Source organism: Lasioglossum baleicum, chromosome 7 (assembly GCF_051020765.1).
Source record: "Lasioglossum baleicum chromosome 7, iyLasBale1, whole genome shotgun sequence".
Taxonomy (NCBI): domain Eukaryota; kingdom Metazoa; phylum Arthropoda; class Insecta; order Hymenoptera; family Halictidae; genus Lasioglossum; species Lasioglossum baleicum.
The window spans coordinates 13,173,976-13,196,403 of NC_134935.1; the positions used below are offsets into that span (position 1 = coordinate 13,173,976).

General features: G+C 42.1%; 1 protein-coding gene across 4 annotated transcripts in view; it reads right to left on the reverse strand.

Annotated features, from left to right (window-relative positions):
• Atg16 (Autophagy-related 16) overlaps positions 1-22,428 on the reverse strand; it is a 642,505-nt gene that overhangs the window by 572,378 nt on the left and 47,699 nt on the right. The window lies entirely within an intron of this gene.

Here is a 22,428-nt window from a genome sequence, read left to right on the forward strand (position 1 = left end):
TCACCGAATAGCTTTTTTAATTGCGAGAACACGGGAAATATTTTATACGTTCATTCCCGTACGACGCGATAAAAAAATTGTATAGCAGCTGTTCGTTATAGTTTTATTTTTCCCAAGCTTACTCTTATTTTCAGAATGCATTAATCAAATACGAAATAAACTTTCAAGACTACTTTTTCATGTAAACCGTCAAATGACTATGAATCTCGAAAATGAAGGTTAAACTTAAAATTCGTACCTATAAGAGGAACGCAGGCTTTGTAAGAGATGTAAATATCTGTGAAGTAGGAATTTGGATTATGAAATTTTCCAGGCATTTTGCAATGTTTCATTTTAGGTGTTTAAAAATGCCGCGCTTCTAATAGGATCTTAAGGATCTTAAATAATCTTCGAATAGGTCTCAAACGCAAATGACAGATTATAATAATTTTTCGTTAAGAAAGATATTCCGGGAGTCACGCTATTCAGAGTCACCCCGTATATTCGACCTGAAAAACCGTAGCCCTGCAATTTGTCCGAATTGCATAAATGAGGTCTCGATTTTACATTTTGATCAGTAAACTCCATGGTTATTTCGTATCGATTCACTCGATTCCTCGGGACAAGGATTCCGAAACGAGTTGAAATATTTGTCGTGTGAAATAGATTTTCGAGTTTTTTAACAACTTCTGTTTAATGCTTGACAGTTGCGTCACTTTTGAGAAATGTATGGATTTTAGGGGATCGTTAATAATTCAATCGCAATAGAAGACGCAATTTTACACGAATTTACGAGGCCTGTCTGGGGCTGCCGACCCCATCCTGCAATTTTCTTGCAAATTCCCTAGGACCTAAACGGAAGATATATTCAAGACGACCGAAGATAAATTGCTCTGCCAGCCAACTACGACCCAGACCTAGAAAACTGAGTGCACTAGCTGTAAATGGAAGTAAGTCGCGTGGGTTTTAAAGCGTTTGCGATGACAGTGACACAAGTATAAGATAAGGAAGTCATTATTGAAGAGACTTCCAAAACGAAACTGTAAAATACTTGATGTCAATATCCAGAAAATTATGCAAGAAGATGTCACTTTACTATGATACAATTTTATATATATTCGTTCAAAATAAAAATTAACAACTCTCCCATCATTCTGCACTCAAACAATGGTGGGTTTACAGTTTCCCAGCACCTAAATAACCTGATCAATCTTCTAGGTGTTCGAGCTACCCAAAAATTGGACACGTTATGACAGCCTGCTTTCAAACTACTACAGGGTGGTACCATAAACATATGCGGAGGCCGCATTTGACGGCGACATGTGAAGTAAAGGGGCAGTGGAGGTTCCGGGATTGCATAAATATGTTGTTGGGCTGAGTCACGGTAGACGTTAGCCAGGAAAAGATGTCCATCCGTTTCCATACATACGTTACGAAGCGAATCGATAACACGTCCTGGACGTATAGAGGCTAGAAGGATGTGGGTGGTCCTCTCGCCTTGATCGCAATATCAGAGCCCGTGTAAGTGGAACTGCCTGAGCAAATTTGCTGCGTGAATTTCGTCGGAAGCAGAAGGATGCTTCTCGGTTGAACAGGGCAGGGTCGGGTGGCGAACCTTTGGCCGTGCTTGTACGGGCCCACATTATGACACGCGTTCTACGAATGCTTTGATATCTGTCGTTGATAATGCGATGTGCAAACCAGCGTGTAGGAGTCACCGGGGAATTGTTGTGCCGAGTACACAGCCTCTTCCTCTCCGCTCTCTGCTCTCTCATCTCTCACCATCTCTCTGTTCCTCTGGTGTCGTGGCCGGTGACCACACGCGTGATAACGAGCTTGTCGTGTGTGTACGATTCGCAGCTGCGAATTCGACCGAGCTCGTGTCACTCGATACACAAAAGCATCTGCTCGATTTACGAGCGCGTAGAGTTTCCTGGCGGACCGGGCGTTACACAATCGGAACCGTGCCTCTCGAGTTCCTACTTTGAGGCCGGGACCGAATATAGATTGTTGTTTTTCATACCGTCTGTCTTTCGAGCAGGAAGACTTTGTGCCGCGACATCCGGTGACAAACGACCGAACCTCACCGCGTCCGATGTCAAAGGCTCGAAAGCGAGCTTGTTCTTTTTCAGATTTTGAGAGTGAACTAGACGTCGTTAATGGGGGAGCTTGGTATTCTGCGGGACACTTAGTATGGCGTCTGGAATGCCTCGAGGATTCTCAAGGATGTGTTTGGGAGCGAACCAACGCCGAAGATGACCCAGTCGGATAAATTGCGCTACCTCCTTTGATCTGATCGCCAGAACAATGTGTTATTAACATCTCCGCTGGTTCAGGGAGCGAACATAGTGCATTGGGTGTCTATTGACTGAAGGATACTGAGAAACTTATTAATTGTTGCACAACTTCTTGCATAGTTGATATAATCAAGTTTGTCAAAGCGGTACTGAGATGTTTACATTAGGTGTATGTAGAAGTTTCAGTCTTGTTCAATCGTTCATTCATAATGATTTATAAGCGTAATGGCTACAATCTTTCGCCTATTTGTACAGGCGTTTGTAGCAAAGTTAGCAACTTTCCCTGTCATCTTTAAACCTTTCAACAATGGTGAAACAAGAATTTTTACGCCGTCCTGGTGGAAAGCGCCATGAAAGGACGTCAAAAATTGCTCTTCCCTTTGCGAGCTAATTTCTAAATAAATAAAACGTTTCGTTAGCCCGTCACCTTCAGTACACCGGACACTTCGGACAAACTAACTTCCCCGGCGTCCATTAATCTTCATAATCTTTCCTCTCGAGGTAAACTGAAAAGAGCTTTTTCATATATTGCGCAGTGAAAATACGCTAAAAGTAGATACTCGAATGAAAAAATAAATTTTGTTCGTTTCAATTGGGTCAATTATCGTAATTTTTTCCTGTTTTAAATTGCAAATCCGTAGTCTGTAGAGTGCAACCTAGTATAATTTTAATAAATATTTATGTTGAAGAAAATGTGTAGGTCGGGAACTTAGTCGGTAGCCTAATAATATGAAACGTTGGACAGAAATTTACACGGATTTAGCTATCCGGTGGGCACTCAGGAATTCAGTTCGCATTTTTCTGTCTGGAAAGAAGAGATGCGGAATAGCGGCAAGAGAAAAGTTGAATGGCTCAAGGCGAAGCCTGCCTACCTATGCAAGTGCAATATGCAGTTTCTCAGTTTCCGGAATCACCGTGCGCATGTTTATCATCGAAAAGTGGCACAGTTTTCAAGTTTGCACACAAGCTTTAGCAGAACGAGCAATACAGCGGGGCGAACACACGGCCTGACGAACGACCCAGATTCGGCGAACAAACTTTTCCAATTAATTCGCGCTATTTTAATTTACCGCGTCGATCTTCTCTCGTGAAATTACCGCGCGCGCAGGGAAAAAAGATTCAATCTAAAACTGCAGCGACAGTGGATCCCCTATTCTATTCGAACCACCGCGATTAAATGAGAATGCGCCTTAAGTCGCCGTCGAGGAGCTATAAGCGATTTTATCGAACGCTTTGATTTCAACCGGAAAAACAGATTTTCAAGCTGGAATACGAGTTTTATAAACCGTCCTGTCGGTCTCTTTCGACGGTGTGCATCTGTTTTGCATTTTCCCGTCTCTTTCGGTGCTACTCGAATTACCTCCGCCGATGAATTGATTCTTTAAAGCTGTTTAATCAAATGGGTTTAGTACGTCTTTATTTTAAGTTCTTCAGCTTCAAAGTACGAAAGCGATAAATGAAGTTTCGCACTTCTCTTTGATGCACTTCATGAAAGTACAGTCAAGTTTTGATCTATAAGAAAAACCCTCGGGTCCGTGCTGTCTCTTAGATTGTGTAGTTCTACTATTTCTGTTAGGATTCGCGCTGGCCAGCCCGTCGCATTCAGCAACAAAAATCGCAATTATTTTTGCACGAACCTAATGAAGGAAAGCGCGGACCACTCGGTTTAACATCACCTCGAGCATCGAACTCAGGAATCTTTTTTACTGGAAGCAATTAAGTTCGCGGCACGCCCATGCAACGCAGCTAATTGATCCTGTTTTGCGACGAGTTGATCTACAAAACCGTTTTATTAAACGCGGCATGTACCTCAGCGAAGTCCAACACAGTCTCTAATTCGGTGCACACGCACCGACCACGGAATTTCTATGTTTCCTATGGAATGAACAAAGTGAGACGGGAGTAAGTATGAAATAATAGCTTACGATATCGTATGCCATCACGGTGCACAGCCACTCGAAAACTCCCTTGGCAATGCACAGGATGGTAAACGAACCGTTCATCATCGACATACACACAAAGCCATTGGATCCGCTATATCTCGATACGGCTCACGCGTTAATTAGTACTCCATAAATCATGCTAGCAGTGCACTTCCACGTGGCTGGTCAACGGTGTGCAACCACCTGCGTTAATTTCGTCTAGACTATATCGCGAACCTACTCGGGAAACCAAAGAATACTTCCTTCACGTATTCGATCGCAAACTGCTGGCCAGGCTCGTATACAACTGCATCTCGGCAAATGAACCGTGCATCTAGATTTACATGCTGGCTCTCGGAGATGCACTTGTTGCCACCGTAACCATTAACAGCAGATGTCAAGACCAATTTATTTGTTTAAAAAATTATTTAACCCTATGCGGTCCAACATGTTCCGTCTTTTTTTTACTTCATAATTTACCTATTTAAAACAGATAAGGAATAATAATTGTGATATTACTGAATTGGGAATCGATCAAATAAAGAGCTGAACTTCGCTTTGGCGGACTAAAACTTTTGTATAATCCCATAGAGAAAACCATGTACATACATACAGCTGCTAGTTTCAAATTACCCGAATACTTTTGGAACAGCGTGATCGATTAACTGAAATATAATCATTTTTTGCAGACGTGTCACTCATTTTTTTTGTAATGCAATCAGTCCCCCATCCGACAATTGTCGCATGTGCACAATTGTCAAGTTGGACAATCGTTTTAGCATTTTTGCAAAAATATTTTCATCGGACGAAAGTGCATTGCTGTCTATCGGGTGAACAGCCAATAAGGAATTTCAGAATGCCACTCGGTAAAGACGTTATTAAGTGTTACACGTAGCCGAAGGCGATCTGCGCGTTATAATTCATGCGTTAGAATTAACATGCACGCAACTTATGATCCAGATAACGTGTATCTCGCAGAAATACGCACGACTGCCTTGCCTCGCGGCACTTGGGGAATAGACCAGACGTCGTCATCAGATATAAAGGGTTTAACGCGTACGTTTCTACTTTCATTTACCCGTCCTCGCAATTAGGGCTCCAATTAAAGTCTCATCAAAGCTTTCGTTCGCGCGGCGAGCGGTTTTATTGGCGTTAATAATCCAGCGACCGTCGTGCTACCACAATTGTCCACGGTTATTTTATAAAATCACTGCTAACTATAAGATAAAATTTTATGCATTAGCTGAGACGTATAAATCATCCTGGGTAGTCGAGGGGAGACTATTCTTCTTTCGTATTCTCTCTTAATCAGTAGCCTTCTAGAATTTAAAGTCGGTTCAAATCACCGTGTTGTATGAAAGAATGAGGAAAAATAGTTGACATGCAAATTGTCAATCTTCGACAAGTGGTTAGTAAAATTGTAAAAAAACAGCGTTTTTTATCATTTAAAATGACACTTCTTAATGGGAGACCTTATATAAGAGAATATAAAGGGATTTCAATAGACCGATAAGAGAGTGATTTTCATGACGGCAGCATTCTACTTTTTCACGCGCACGCAACAAACTGATGCAAGTTTTTCGGGAATCACGTTGACCGTACATTGAATACTTTTTGCCGGTAGGTTATTGTGATAGGTAAGTGGCTATTACATGGTTGGATCAATGGATTATCAAGTAATTTTCCGTTTAAACGAATGTCGCGAGATGCGAGAGCGTTTCCTACATCCTCCAATTAACTTCTTCTAGCTGCCATTCATTAGGTCCTCTCGCAGATGAATGCCACCGAACATGCCGCCGCCGTAGGGTTTCGTGTTATAATGTCGGAAGTCAACGTTAACCGTGACAAACGGCTAATTTCCCTGCATCAGAAAAACCAATACATATTTTACATCACCCCGATCGGAGTCCATCAATTATCATAGGGAAACGTGCTTCTGTTCATGGAAATTAACTTCGATTACGGTTCTTGCCGTCGCCGTCCACCGACGAATATTTCGTTGCCGGGCGATTTCATTAACCGGCGCGACAGTCTCAATAATTAAAATTTCAAAGACTCCCGTAAGCAAGAACCTATTTTATCGCTATAAACTGATAAGCAAGAAATCCCGCTTCCGTCAGCCATAAAAGGCCCCCCCTACGCGAAAAAAGTTCCAGTGAATATTGATCCTAAGACCATTTGTTTTTTCGCGAATTTCACTTCGCGTTACCGCTTGAATTATGGCCGATGCTTCGAACCTGATATAAGGTGATTTGCGACCTAGAATTATGTGAAGCACGCGGCACCGCGTCGCTGTAAAATACTTGACAATTCCAGTAAATCATGCGAGACGCGGTTTAACTGCTTCTAAACGTGTCAAGCAATTTTTAATGCCACCTTACGATTACTATTCAGTTATCAATTCAATGCACGCATAAACGCCTATTTCATATAAACTAAGAGATATATTAAATTAAGCTAATGTCTAAAACTATGCGCCTCGTAAAACTCATTCTTTACTATTACAATTATTGACCGTTAACACCTCGACTACGCACCAGCAAACCCGACGTAACTTATTCAACGCAGAAATAAATTCATTCCGGATTCTCCAGTACCAAGCATTAAATGTACCAAAAGTGTTAATAAATTTTACATCGCATTTAAAATCCGGCAAAAATCGAGAATCGCGATTTCAATGCGATCCGGATGGAATTTTTGCATGTTCGAGGCCTTGAATTAAAGAGGGAAGATTGCATTCACGATAGGCACTCTTAGAAATGCAATAACCACGAAGACATCGTAGTTCGAGTATCTTTAATACTAACCATGCCACCGGTCAGTCGACCGGTTTTACGTTTTTTATATCAATAATTATCAAAATTACAGACACGCCTTCATAAGAGAATTTCTAAATTTCTTCAATCAAACATATTACAAAAATTTCGAGAAATCTAAATAAATTCAGTCTTGCAATCTTTATAAAACTAATACCAGTCCAACATTGAATTGAAAAATCTACGTTTGCAGAAAATATAATCTCGCAAACCCCAGCCCAATTTGATGCACGAGAACCATGTTTATAATATTTAAATAACTAATTGCACGTGTGTTAAAAACAGCACACTGAAATCTTGAATACATCTCGCTATTACAGTTGCATATCGTTTAACACCGATCCGGCGATGGTGCAGCACGATTAAATATTCAGAATCGCCTGCAGATAGACTGGTGCATAAGCTGCACGCACAGTTCGCACGCGTATGCAAATCGGCCGTAAACGATTGGAAAAATGTGATTCACAGCCGAACCGTCCGACGTAACGCGACGCGAAAGACATTGTACAACCTAATTATCAGACCCCATAAACACTTTACGGTGCGATAAAATTCGTCTGCATATTAATTAACTGGCCGAGAGGTTGTAGGAACACCGCGACGCGACGGGACCGGCGAAAGATGTCACTTTACCTTGATTGAACGTATCGCGAATGTGCCACACAAACGTTCGACCCTCGCTTTGCATTTATGGCCGCGCGCAACAGCATCTAACATTTCATTTTTGCACGCTCTAGGCATCGTTGGTTCAGGTTATGGAAATTGGATGGTAAAACGACTCGTTCTCTTACCAGCTGCGAACCGATCCTACTTTCGTTCTATCGACGACATTAGCCCTGCGCGCATCCCATGCGATTTCCGTCTTTCCTTTTTCATTTTCACGTGATTAGATTGCTGATGGCATTTCATAAAGTGCACAGATAAAAAGCCATAAGCAATACAAATACTTATCACATTTATGGACGGTAAGTTACAAAAACATTTATCACAAAAATATGTAAATGGGATTTAATACAGTGGACAGATAAAAAAAATTTAGGAATTTCCATCTAAGAAGCCATTTCATAATCAATGCGAATATTTGTATACTTTAGTAGTTTTGTGTGATTAGAACGCTGCAAATTTTATGCATCTGTCACAAAAACGTGTACATAAAATTTAAAACAGTACGATGATCCAAATAATTCAGGAATATTAATATAAATGGTCATTCCCTAAGAAATAATCATGAGCTTTAGGGGTCTCTATTCTTCTGCATGTTCCACATTTCATAGAATTATATAGAGAAAATTAATGATTGTGTTTCTTTTTTATAGAATGTCTAGCCACTGCAACAAAAATTAACAGTCTCGGATACACAGTTCGCAACATACGTTTCGCGACATGATGCATGTGTTTCTAGTGTCCCCGAGGTTCATTTGTTACTGTTCACCAGGTTCTCCCTTCGGCGGGCACTATAAGAAAGACCATTTATAAGCGACTTCCCACAAGACTCGCAGCCTCGTTTGACTGGTTTTTGAGGCGTGATCACCTCAACACCTGTGCTGTCCACCTTTGTAATTTCAAGCTAATAACTGGAATGCGTGCATTCTGGCGGCATGCAAATATGTCGCAGACAGTGGAACGAAATAATACAGGAGCTTCTCCTCTCGTATGGAAGCACGCAAGTGCAGGGTATATTTAAAAATCTATTTCCTGCATTTGTATTTTGATTTTTGTCCTCGGAACATGGGAAAATTCTCAGGCGATCCCCGGGAGATATTCCAGCCAGTTCCTTAATTTGAGAACAAGTGAACGGAGCTGGGAGGATAATGGTATATCGATTAATTGCATTAACCTAATGAGGGAATAGTGACGACAAATGGAAGAATTCGTTGAATACTGCGAGAGAACGTAAAACTAAATTTGTTGTTGTAGCCAATTGTATAATAATAACCCCTTACACTGTATATTTTCAAATAATTTTAGTCGTAAAAGATATAAAAATTGTTCGTATTGCAAAGGGTTAAGTTACCTACCCTAATTAATAATAATATTTTTGCAATATTAGCTTTGTAGATTTAGCAAAATTCGTAGTCAGTACTGCATATTTAAGAAAAAAAATATTTTTTCGAGACTCCGAATGAATAAAATTATAAGTAGTATAATTATGAGCATAGCACCCAGAAATTTACAACAGCTTCTTGTTGCAAGAAGGAAGTACGATAATGATATTTTGCTACTTTGATTGAAACCCGCAGAATGTTAATTCGAGACAACGATGTTATCCCGACTCATAGAGACGTAAACATAAATTCCGTAAAGTCGTAGAACTACTAGGTGTTGTAGCCAATATGCAAATACAATTCCCGGCTTGTAGAACCGTGATAAAGGGTCTTGATTCTACCCATGATAAATACAGATTGCGATCCGGCACAGTTCTACCCAGCTAGAAAAGCGATTTTATTACTAGACTGATTAATACACTGGACCCCGGTATACACTTTATATTGACATCCGAGGTGATAAAAACCAGGTAGATAACTAATTATTTGCAGCAGCGAAATGAGCGGTCCGCTTAATGAATAATTCTTGAGCCGGGAATGTTATTTATTACACGTATTTGTACCGGAAATATCTATGGCGTAGTGAGTTATATTCTAGAGTATTACGCATAGAATAATCTTCCTGGTATCGCATCTGGCCGATTGGTTGTTTAATTAACTTCTTGAATAATCAAGTTCGCGGCGAGCTGATAGGCTGACGAGGAGAATGCATTCCTAAAGCTTCTTTGTACTTTTACGAATTCGAAAGATGATACTGTTTTTTCCTCCATATATTATTTTAGTAACGTGTATCAAAGCTCAATAGAATGTAAGCAATTTAAGGATAAAATTCTGGATCGACGAACTCGAAGGGAAAATCCTGGATTAATAGATAACGTTCGCGCTACAATAAAATTGTCACGATCACGATCGGTTAAATCTGTCAGAAGCAAGTATACGTGTTCGTTTCATTTTTCGTGTTCTCGGGAACGTGCAGGGGAATGGTCGGACAACAGGTTCCGTTCATTAATAATTAAAGCAGCTGAAATCTCGTGGACATTAAATCGCCGGTAGCCCCTTTGAGACAGAGATTGAGCCGTGCATCCCCTATTCACCATACAACTGTATTTACGGCTGCGAACGGAATTGCCCGTGTCGATAGGTATCCTGGAAAGTCATCTATTTACAGGCAGAGAATTGCCTTCCCATGACAACGAAGTCATTTCATACATTACAACGAGCGGGACACTTTAATACAAGCAGGTGCCCCCGTCACCTCTGCGCGCGGAACCGAGGGCTGACAATTTTATAGCTTGCATTTCATCTGGCCGCGTATTTTATCCGGCGGGACAGTATATTCTCAATTCGAGACGATCGATCGACCGGCAATCAACCGGATACCGTGGCAACAAGAAAGCAGAGAAGAGAAAGAGCAGCAGCAGCAGTAGAAGCAAGCAGCAGTGTGGCATCAAAGAAAATCGTTGCAGTGTCTTCTTCCCCGATAAATCAGCTGCGCGAGCAACAGATCGTCCTTTCTTTCGCGGGGCAGCAGATCCTGACAGATCTCGCCATATAAAGTGTGCTTTACACGAGGATCCCTTGCCTACGGACACGCGTGCGACCGTACAACCAGAAAAGTGGTCGATTCCGGCGTTTCAAACCGGCGAACGGCCGCGGAAAAGAACCAGAAAAGAGCAATGAAAAACCCCGCCGTTCGGTATATTGTGCTGAGTCATCGTTAGTGTTCGGACTTCGCTGTCGAAGTATTTTTCAACGATAATGGCTTTGAACGCAGCTCGCTCGCACAAGGAACAGCGCACAAATCGCCGCCCCGCCATTTCACCGTAAACGCGCGAAAATCGCGCGTCGAGACGCGACGTGTCAAAGCCCTGTTCTGTCAGACCGAGTATGCTAACAACCCCGACCAAAGTACGCCTTGGCCATTCGAAAGAGTGCTTAGAAGTGTTACACGCGATCCACACTTTTTCCTACAGACGGTTTTGACTTGATTTTGCTCTTTGAGGTCCGAATCTCGAAAAACGTGTTTGATACCATTCTGGAAACATTCAGAAACACTATATCGGTAATTAGATAGAAAAGGGTATTTGATGGGGTCCTACTAAACTGCAGGTAAAAGAAGCATACGTCCTTAGAGAGAAGAGTAAATCCAGAAGAACATATCCGAAAAATTATATTTGACAGAAACCTTGAGTCGGAACATCACCGATCTAACTGATCACTGATCCAGATTCCTGGACGAAGTACCCGAGGCATCGGTAATATTTTCCCACTTCGAAACACGGTCGTCACTTTTCCTGCGTGTCAGCACAGTTGTAATGAGTGCACGCATTTATTTTATGCGCGGAAGTAAAAATGTTTTACCACGTGTAAACACCTTATAAACTAGAAAGGTGTTTTTGCGTGTGGGGAGAGTTTTTCGCGGGACGGTTGAATTTACTGCTCGTAACATTTGAAATTGCAATTAGCTCTCGAGGCCGGAGGACCTGGTGCCGGCTTTCGCAGATCGAGAACAGGCCGGGGACTCTTCTATGCTAGACCTGTCCCGGTACCGATTCTTCAAATAGTATCATGAATATTTACGCTTGCACTTCGCCGGGGCGAATCAATATATACGCGTAGCCGGAAGGCGTTTCGACGCAGGCCGTATTCAAGAAGCAAAACCCTCATCCTCCGTCCTCGCCAGTACCATGAACAAGACCTTTCCTTCCTCTTTCTTCGCTTGCTTTTTCTCCACCCGGTGTTCCCCTTCTTACTCTCTTCGTTCCGGGGGATCAAGGAGATTGGCCAGTGCATCTGCTCTCGCTAATCCCAGAAGAAAACGCGACGGAAGAATAAGGAACGAGGAGAATCCTAGCGAAAGCATGACACAAACGATCCTTTTTTTCCGAGCTCCGCCACCTGGGGTAACACCGCATCATAATTCTACTCGGAAACACCGGGACCCGTTTGTTAGAATTCGCAGACCAAGGCCACTACGATGCTGGCTGTTATTAAATAATGACTGAGAGTTCGAAATTCGGAGACAATAATTTCGGTAGAACAAGCTCTAGTCTTGAGGTTTTGAGATAGTAGTCAACGTGTTAAATAAAGATTTCGAGCACGAGCCGGTGTGTATAATTATTAAATAATACCCGGCATTACTGTAGGTCGATTTAATTTCTCATGAAAATATTCTACCATCGCGCAGTCAATTCGCGACGATGGATGCTGCGTTGAAGCTCTCCGAGGTAGTGTCTGGCTACTTGCAGAGAGATTCTACTTATCTTTGAACGCACGTCAATTTTTGACGCAGCCCGTGTACTGGTACGTAAAGAATGGAGAATGAACCTTTAAATATTTCATGACGGTCGAAAGATGTGAATTACATCATAGACCGGGAGAAGATGGCGGGTGAAACGGTGGCCTACGCTTCGACATGGAAACGGGGCGAAAGGTGGAGGTGTATAAGGGTGCGGCGTTAGGAAGGTCGAGGGAAAGAGGAGACGGTAAGAGGGGGTTCGGGTACATTGGATGCGGGCGGGTACGAGCGTGGTGTGGCATATTATACCGTTAATACAGTGCATATCGGGATGCGAGCAGCTGGCGAGAAAATCATAACCGCCCCCTTTCTAACCCCTTCAACTCCATCTCTTTTTACTACAGACGAACGTGTGCGGTACGTGCGCGTTGCTTCGTCCTTATTAATATATGCCTCTCTCGGCACAAGTACCACACTATTTCAGGATTACCGGGACCAAAAGTTATTGGAGCGCGAACCGAGAACCCTTTTCCCCCTGCCAGTCCCCGCGCCGCTGATCGCACTTACGTCACTTTGAATTTGGAACTCGATGAATACCGCAGTGCGAACACCGCGATAGCGATACCGCTATAGCGCTCGCCGAGAACGAAGATGGAAAACACTTCTATTGCAATCTTTTAACTATTCGAGTGTCGAATATCGACCGCTAGAATCTCTGCGATACCGAAGTTATTTAAGGGAGTATTATCATTCGGAGCTGTCGATTTTCAATTGTGATCAATGGACTGCAAATTCTATGCATTTACGATCAAAATAAATAGGGGAAACGTTGAGGGAATTTCAAAATTTTTACATGCTACTTAAAAATCTAAATTAATTAGAGTATATGTATCTGGGTATTTGACATCTGTTAGACTTTTTTCAAAAACAGTTTTTTCTTAGATCGTGCAGGTTCCGTTTCTTAGATCGAATATTTACTGTTACCAAAATTCTTTTATGGTTGCATCTACTTACTGGTCAGTTATAACACGTGTACACAACCCCAACAAACGTAATAAAGTCAATTCTAGTTCAGCTCAATTCAATCAGGAATTTCAATTGATTTCGTTTAATCAAAATCGGTGATTGCCAATTGGGCAGTGTCCCGTGTGATGTATCAATACTGAAAGACATTAAAAAATTGCTATAAAGAGAAGGAAAAATTGTTCTGAGTCGCGAAGAGATAGAAGAGAGATTCTAGCTGAAGGGTAGTGGGCGTTAATGAGCCGGGTTACCGACGGCCTCTAAAATTCTAATAATGGCACGGTCAAGCTCCGTCGGATATATCAGCTGCGCGTTTCGCCGGGTTCTCTCTTCGGGCAAACATCGGCGACCGGCGATCCCTGATGAAGACATCAGGACCCGGGGATCAGCGAACAGGAAGCGGAAAACTGAAACGTAGCTGCGAGGGACGGGCCGGGTCTGGCAAGACAGACGAGCAAAATCTCCGGGATCGTGGCGAATTAATGAAATGCAAATTGCGTTTAAGTGTGAACGCCTCCTCGAGCTTTCGACACGTTCGCTTTGGTTGCGAGTACAAGTAAAGGTCGGTGCTAGGATTTAATTAGCTCTATCCACAGCTAGGGATTCTGGGGGAAGAGAGAGAACGTTCTTGCCATCGTTCGTTCCTTCGTTCAGGTCTTACCCCTGACGACAGTGACGACGGCGGCGGCGGAGTTTTCATCGCTTTTCGGAAGTTGTTAATTAAGAAGTCGGCGAAACAGTCATTCCGGAAGCACTTTTGAATGTACCCCGTCTCTCGGATAACGATATAGCGTCCGCCGTGCTCGGGATGTAAGCACCTCGGCGTAGGCGGCCATTCATATTCATTCAAGTTCACCTAGCCTATCTACGCTATAACCGGAACACCGCCATTGTATTGCTATTGCTATACAATATCAATCACATTTATCCGCGAGCCGTCACGCGTTTCGCGCGTGTCGCATTACGTGTACAAATTAATATACTCTCGCTGCTACTCAAGTGTAATTCTAATTTAATTAGCCCCCTCGGTGTCGTCTATTTTACACGATTTATGGATCACGAAATTTTTTCGTGATTGTGGGTGGCTCTGATATTTTGTGTATACGTGAATTATAACGAACAAAATTTTATATACGTGTAAAATTTTTAGTATGACCACTTCATAGCTTAAAAAATTGAATAGCTGAATAAAATTGCTGCTTTTATAGAAGCAAGTCATTAGTCTATACCAAACGCATAGAAAATGACGGAGATCATTATGCGACGTTTAAAGAAAAAGCCACGAATTAATATGCACGTGGAACACACTCGCCGTTAGCGAAATACGACACCACCTCGCGCACATTTTTCGAAAGCCGACAAATATGGTAGGGACTACATACGAGATGAGGCACTTAAAGATGATCATCCTCAAATAACTCGTAAATTATGCAAGCTGTTTTACATAGGTCGCGATGAACCAATGAAGGAATTACTGTTTCGTAGAGAGAAACGTGTTCGACGACGTGGTACCAAATTTGATTCGGACAAGGTGATCTCGACTTCGGAAAATTCTATTTGGAAAATTGGCGAAAGAGAGAGGCGGGGCCGGCTTTCTTCGGCTCACTGGTCTGCGGTAGACTGTATAGCAGTCGGCGAAAGAATCGATTTGAGGGAACTCCTGCTTGTTGTCCTGTTGAGCGAAATTCCTCCCTACTTACTTTCTTGACCGATGACTTCGACGCTGCGAGTTCGACGCCACTCGATAGTGGTAGCGGTGGGTTTGAACCGACTTCGAGTTCTTCAACGTGTTCAAATAGCTTCTATGTCTCGTTTTGCGTGTGGGAAGTCGAAGGAAGCTTTTTTCTTCCTTTTTCTACATAGAGACTTCTTAGAGATTGTTCATTATTTTACAATTTCCTTGTATGTATTTATTTTATTGCTGCTTATGACTGTCCTTGCAATTTCAACGAAGAAATCAAATCTAAATCTGAATGAAAGTTGCTACAGTGAATACAATAATATTACAAGTAAATTTGCCCAACTTTGTTCTTTAATCCGTAGTTTTTTTAAAAAAGAATCATTTACCAAAATCATTAACGGAGTGCGCTTTAAAATCAAGACCGGAAAACAATTCGGACGATACCTGAGGAAGAGTTTCCGGGATTAAACGAAATTATTGACAGAAGTGAAGCGATGCTGCAATAATACGACGTTAATTACTTGATAATACGATCGCGTTCAATTATCGAGTACGAATTATTGTCGGAGACAACGTTCTCCGAAAATAAATGTCACTGAATAAACCGACGGGTGGGTGTACCTAGCCGCGCTTGTCTAATCAGTAAATGACCATATTTCGCGGCGATGCGTTAGTCGGCCGTCGAATAGCCAATACTGCAAAATTTCGTCTAATTAGGTTAATGGATAATGGGAAAACTTGGCTGCCGTTGATGGTTAATTGTTGGGTGCCGGTTCTGGGGAAACTCTCAGGATGACGCATAGCTTATTCGAAGTTTGACTGCCGGGGTTGAAGATGCTGCCAGGCGTCTTCGATACCGAGGCCGGGATTTCTCGTTTCTCGTTAAGCAGCCACCGACTCCGAACGATTCTCGTCGAAAACTGCATTCACCGTGGAGCGTCGTTCCCCATATCATCGGGAATAATTATATCGGATATTTCGGTGAACACGAGCTCGATCCCGCGCGATCCCAGGCGAGGATGTAGACGCGCGACCCGCCCAACGGCGATAATTGGTTTCGCGTGCGAATTGTTAACCGAAAATCCCGCTGCGCCGCTGCGATACCTTACGCGCTGACATTCCCATTTTCTGCGAGAATATCACTTGCTCGCAAACTGTACCGCGCTCCTATTCGATTAAAACAGTTCGCACCCACATCCGAGATAATTACGCGGCTTGGTCCCACCGGTAGCATTTACCTGGACTGCAGTGTGGTATGACCCACACATATTTATCAGCTGAGATTTTTAGGAAGGGCGAGCAGGTGGGCGAGATCCCTGAATATAAAATTTCAATTGTGGGTCTTTATCAATTTTTGAGATATTAATGAAAAAAACTTGATTTTCAGTCTAGAAGGTCTCGTTGTTAAAGTAAAACTGTCGTTGGGAATCCTATTAATAAAATTGAATAATGCATATATGTACATATTTAGTAATATTTAGTTAAAGGCAAAGGGATAAACGCTATTTTACTCCAATCGGATTAGAAACGTAAAGTGAAGTTTTACGGCGACTTTAAAATAAAATTCACACTCTAACAACTACTGTGGAACGCAAGAAAACAATGTTTTTCGTCTAGTTCAATGATCACCGAGAGGTGATTAGCATGAAAATGCTAATCGGATGAATAAAGAAATGCGAGTATCTGTTTTTACGATCCAATTCATAACGACAGGAATCAAATAACCGAATAGATTACGTATTGATCGCTCTGCATAAAATCCATAACTGTAGTTGTATTTTGCGACGCTCGTGAGTCGAGTTCATTTTACAAAAGATTGATCGCAACGGTTCAATTACAAGAAAGACTACCTATGCGCGATTCAATAACGATTCTGATCGTTCTCGTAAATATAATTTTTGAGTAGACGATTTATTGCACGACCAAATGAGGCTAGTTCTGGAATAGAACGCGGAAGTATAGCAAAGGCACTTGTCCCACTTCTGAAACGTTGTTAAATCGATGGAACATCTTTTAAATTGTAGTAAAAACAGTTCGTGCTAACGATCAGGTAGTAATTCTACCAGGTCAGATAGAAGCGAACGGAGTTATTACCCTTCCTCCTCCCTCGGTGCTGACTAAATCAATTGAAGGTCCTAGTGCATGCGATCGGGGTTTAGGATTGGTAGAACTCGCTTTAAACCCGGCTGATGGATATTAGGTCACCGAGGAATCCTTTGAACGCGCACGAAGACATACTTCTCGTGAAATTACTACGGAATAATTATAAAGTTTATCGCCGATCGGTTCCCTGACCGCGTAAACCAACTTTGTAACAATGCGTTTCTACTACCAATTCGAAACGAACAAGAAAACCATGGGGAGCAAGAGCTAACTATTCTAAATGATTATCGGTTTCACGATCCTCAAAAAGTGATCGTATAGAAACAATTCAACCTTATTCACTAAGAATTCTTCCACTATTCTCTCCCAACAACTTCTTGTTATTTTAAATGTTTTAAATTGCACCTGCTCATTTTTGTAATAAATCGATCATCGCGTACATTTTCCAGCAACCGCGACAAATACCACAGATCCGATATAACACTTAATGGCAAAGTACGGCGACTTATGACGCAGCCCATCAAAAAGAAAAATTCCCGAGCCTCAGACTTTTCCGCCGGTTTTCCTATAAAGGAAATATCTGTCATGTATAAATGAATACAAATCCGGGGGTTCGGTTTTCCCAGACGGTAGTATTTGGCATTCTAATGTATTAATAACGGTACAGGCCACTTTGCAAGGGACAAGATGGATGTCGTAGTGAAATTGTCGGCCATTATGATGGATCCCGTGTCCGAAAGGTTTAATAGAGGCTACGGTCGAGCCTATAATATTGTCAGAGTGAAAAACTCTTATCCGCCGTGATTCCGGCGGTATTCGATCGGTAGATGATGCCTGTCTGGCATGGACCGCTGGCAAGACAATTTTTTTGTCTCCCCGAATGTATCATCATGTCCTTGACATGCACGCTCCGTCCATCGATAAACCGTCGAAAATAAAAGACGGAGACGACAGGCCTCTCTGCCGGGGGTGGAGCGAATTTCGTCGTCGACTTATCATCGATCATGCCCGGGGAACGCGAACGGCCCGACGAGGCGCCCGTAAACCTCTATCTGCTCAACGTGGCCAACGTAGAAAAGTTTATTGACGAGCCGACTAGCCCGCGGCCTTTCACTCGGGTCCGAGGAGAATAGACGATCTCCCGAGCAAAAGGACGGGGCAGAAATGCGCAGCAGCCTCCTCTCTCGAATCCGCGTCCATATTTTCGGTGCACACGTAGGTAGGTAATGTCCGATTCGAACCTGGCCAGCGAAAGCAATGGGAAAAGGAAGCGGTTCCCGAGGATATATAGCCCGGCCACTAACGATAAGAGATTGAGCATAATAGCAGCCAGCTTCCCACGGAACATAGTTAGCCGAGTCCATGAAAAATATTAATGGGACGAGGTCACTCGGCCCGTGTAAGTAAATTTCGCAGGTGGATGGTGAGAGCAGAAAGAAGATAAGACCGCAACGAGCCTGGATTTCGGCCGTGTTACATGCGAGGCACCACAACCTCCTCCCACAGGATTACCTTCTACCGTAGCCTCTACGCCGCGCCGTTCTTGATCGATGAACAAATTATGCCAGCGGTCCTGCAATTAGTTGCGCTACGCCTAGATTGTAGAACACATTTTTTCACGGAACACTGTGGCTACGTTCTATTCGTTGTTTTCACTTGTAACACACGACTTACGGTGGATTTAAATTGTTCCTACATTGTTCTACAATTAGTTAGTGGAGCTGGTAGGTAGACAAGGATTACGTAGACTTATGAAATTAATTCATAAACAATGAATCTATGAAAGTCTTTCAATCTCAGACTTAATTTCTTGTTGTTTTAGGCTATCGAAAAATCTGAAAAAATTCCGAAGTACTTGTCGTAGTCCCTAATTTAACGTGCAAGTGATATTTCAGCCAAATGTTCAAGCCTTTCTGCAATAAAGCTAATTTGTGGAATTTTGCAAAAATAGTAATTTGGCCTGCACAATCCAGCGAATATACTAGAAGATCTGATAAGAATTTCAGTTAGAGTAATTCGAGCTAAATATATTGCTGCCTCAAGTAGATACGTGGGTTTTGAAATTCGGAAGGTAGCCGCGATTACAAATACGCTTCAACTGACACGTTTTCTATTAGTGAAGAGATATACGGGAGGCATTTCTTTCAGACGTCAAGAACCTCAAGCTCGTTTCAAACAACCAGGGCACGTAGATAAGTTCCGAGGAAGATCGCACCTCGTCCAAACACCTGCTACGACGATTTGTCATCCATAACAGAGCTTTCGGATCCGGTGTGTTCCGGCTGTGCGTCGGAACAGCTTTCACCGAGCGCTTTAAAGTACAATTTGTCATCCCTGCCGGACACTGGTTCTTCCGCGTATTCGACCGGCCTCCTCCTCTCTATCCTAACTGTATTACTTGAGGACAGCTAAAATTCGATTCGCAGCTCCCTTGATATTATTCCAAATCCGATGTCGGGCCATGTTCCATCACGCTCCGTGGCTCTAATCCATCGCGATCTTATCAACGCGTTCATTCAACAAGAAATTCCCTCCTCGGATTACGTATTATCGAAAAAGAAATGTCCTCGTGTAAAAAGCAACTGTTACCGATGGATAAATCTATATTAATATCAAACTCGCATTTCATTTTGAAATTGAAAATTCTATATTTAATCCCGACCCTTGGAGCTTCAAAGTCCCATCGTAATTAAAATGCAACTGCGAAGCAAGTACGCTCAATTTTTATATAAAATTTAGTGTGTTCAATTTAAAAATTATTCGAGCTTAATTTATACTGTATTTTGGACCAAATACTATTTTTGAAAGGCCTCAATACACATTTTTAATCTGTCATTCATTTTTACGAACCGTCAAGCATAAGCTCGACCATAAAACACTCACAATATGCAGCAATTCGCCGATATCAAACTAAAACCGAATATCGTCAAAGTTATACGTCGAAGTGTTTACTGTTCCATTTCATCTTTTTTTTTTTTGTTTCTAGCATGCGCACTATCGCCGCATACGGAAATAGCTATTAAAGTTCAATCAAACCCATTCGCTCGGAGTGAAACTTCTAGAATGAATCGGAAACGAGACGAGGAAGTCCAACGAGTATCCAAAATTTTTTTCCGACCGAATGTTCATCACAGTCGCTCGGAACACAGAGTTTAATAGCGGCGCTTAATACCAGCGTCGAAAAAAAATTTCATTTTAGAATAGTCTCAAGTGTCTACGAACAAGGACAATATCTGAAGCAGACACGAGATGCAAGAGAACGTTGATTAATCCTGGACACTGGATATTGTGCTGCAAAGCGGTTATTTTTGATTGGCCATTAAAACAAATTAGTAGTACAAATACTTTATACAATTGTATATTAAATTAATTTATTAATTAAATGTACCGCTTTGCAACTTTGATGCGTTGCAAATTCGGTGCATTGTAATTTTGACGCGTTTAAAATTCGGCTCGTTGTAATTTTGGCAATAGAAGTACAAAATTCAGTTGTGAAGACAAAAGGATGAAGATAAGATGCAACCTTGCAAGGGATGCAACTGCCAGTATTCAAGTATGGAAGCATATATCTGTATATGCCAGCAGGAACTGAAGTAAATGATGAAGTTGGAAAGACCGCGAGTTTTCTCCGGTCGGCACTTCGTCAGTGGTTCGCCTTTTGCTGTTTCGCATCGCGAGGCAACGCTGTCAAATCTTTGGTTTGGATGAGAAACGAAACGGAACGTAAAAGCTGACTTCCCTTCCCCTTTTCCTCCCCCATTCCTCGCTACCACCCACCGCAGAAAGTTAGCGCGAGCGATGCAAAGTTTCTGCGATTTTATTGATCGCGAAGTTTTCACCCACTCGCTCTCACTCATTTCACGGAATTTTCCAAAAAAAAAAAACGAGAAGAGAGAAGGGAAGGAACAAAAAAAACAAATTGCACTCCAGCCGAGTACGGTTTATACGGACGCGAAATTCGTTCCGTGCGTTTCATATGCAAGCGAGCTGCGAACGAGACGGACGAAACTTTGGAAATACACCTCTAATTCCCGATACCAGCGCCGAGTCCATAATTTCGGAAAACGTTCACCGTTGTTCCTACTTCAGTTCGAGAGTCACCGAATTTTTTATTTCACCACCCTCGACTATGTTTCATTTGTTTTCACACCGACGATATCTCGGACGTCATCGGGGATGTTTCGTTCGAGTGAAACATTAATTTTTAGCGGAGTTTGTGGACTGAAATTAGCTCAAGCCATGTCCCGCCAACATAATTCATTAATTATTAACTGCTGAGTTTTTAACTCGTTTAATCTCGAATATGCAACCTAAAAACTGTCACAAAACCAAAGCATTTTAATTAATGAAACCGAAACAAGCATGATTTAGAATTTGTTATTAACACATTGATTATGAAATTAGAAAAACATTATCCCCGATGTCACGAACATTGTATTCCGAATCTAATCCATAATGGAGCAACGCGTAAGCAGCCTTTCGCTCAAACACGACGCGTTAATCAACAACAACACCGATCGAGGCTGCTTTCAAAAGCAACCGCAGACGCACAAAAACATAATATTTTGGTTGATCTATAGTTTCCTAAATGTTACGTATTGCACGTAAGCACGCCTGGAAAACAAAGTAAATACCGTCTAAGATACGGCGTTTATATTTTTGTTTCCGGGAATATGTTGTGAAGCAGATAACACAACGCGTTTGCCAGTCGGTTCCGTAAATATTAGTACTCGCAGTGATTCTACGAGGGGAAAAGGCTGAGTCAAGAAAAAGTTAACGCGATCCTTGCTTTCAAAAGACGGGAGAACTTTTCTGTCTGAAAGATTGCGGAGGCTATTAAGAGCCGCCGAGAAGGTAGTTCACAATTTGCTGAAAGGCGGTAGAGAAATTAAGAACGCGATTTCAATAGAGACTACGTTTTATTTCGAGCCACCCGGTAGATACGTATGCAGACAGGAGAGCAAGCTTTTATGGCACGGCGTCGGTCGACCCAATTTTTGTTACACACAGTACTTTCAATCACGCAAACATTGTTAGCGACTTAGCTGCCGACTGTGCAAATCAAGTTCGAAATTCCTCGAGTTTTGTTACACGCGTATTTAGATGCAAAGTGGAAGGGAACTAAGCATAGTGACAGGGCTAAGGGGAATATTTGATTGCGACTGTTCACTGGAATTTGTCGAACCATACTGACCCAGTATTACTTATTATTCATTTGCCAGGTATCATACTAGCTATATTATTAATACAGACTCTCTGGAGATTTATAATTGTTTCACGCTGGAACTAATCTTTCCACTTTTTGAAATCTTACTCACTCATTT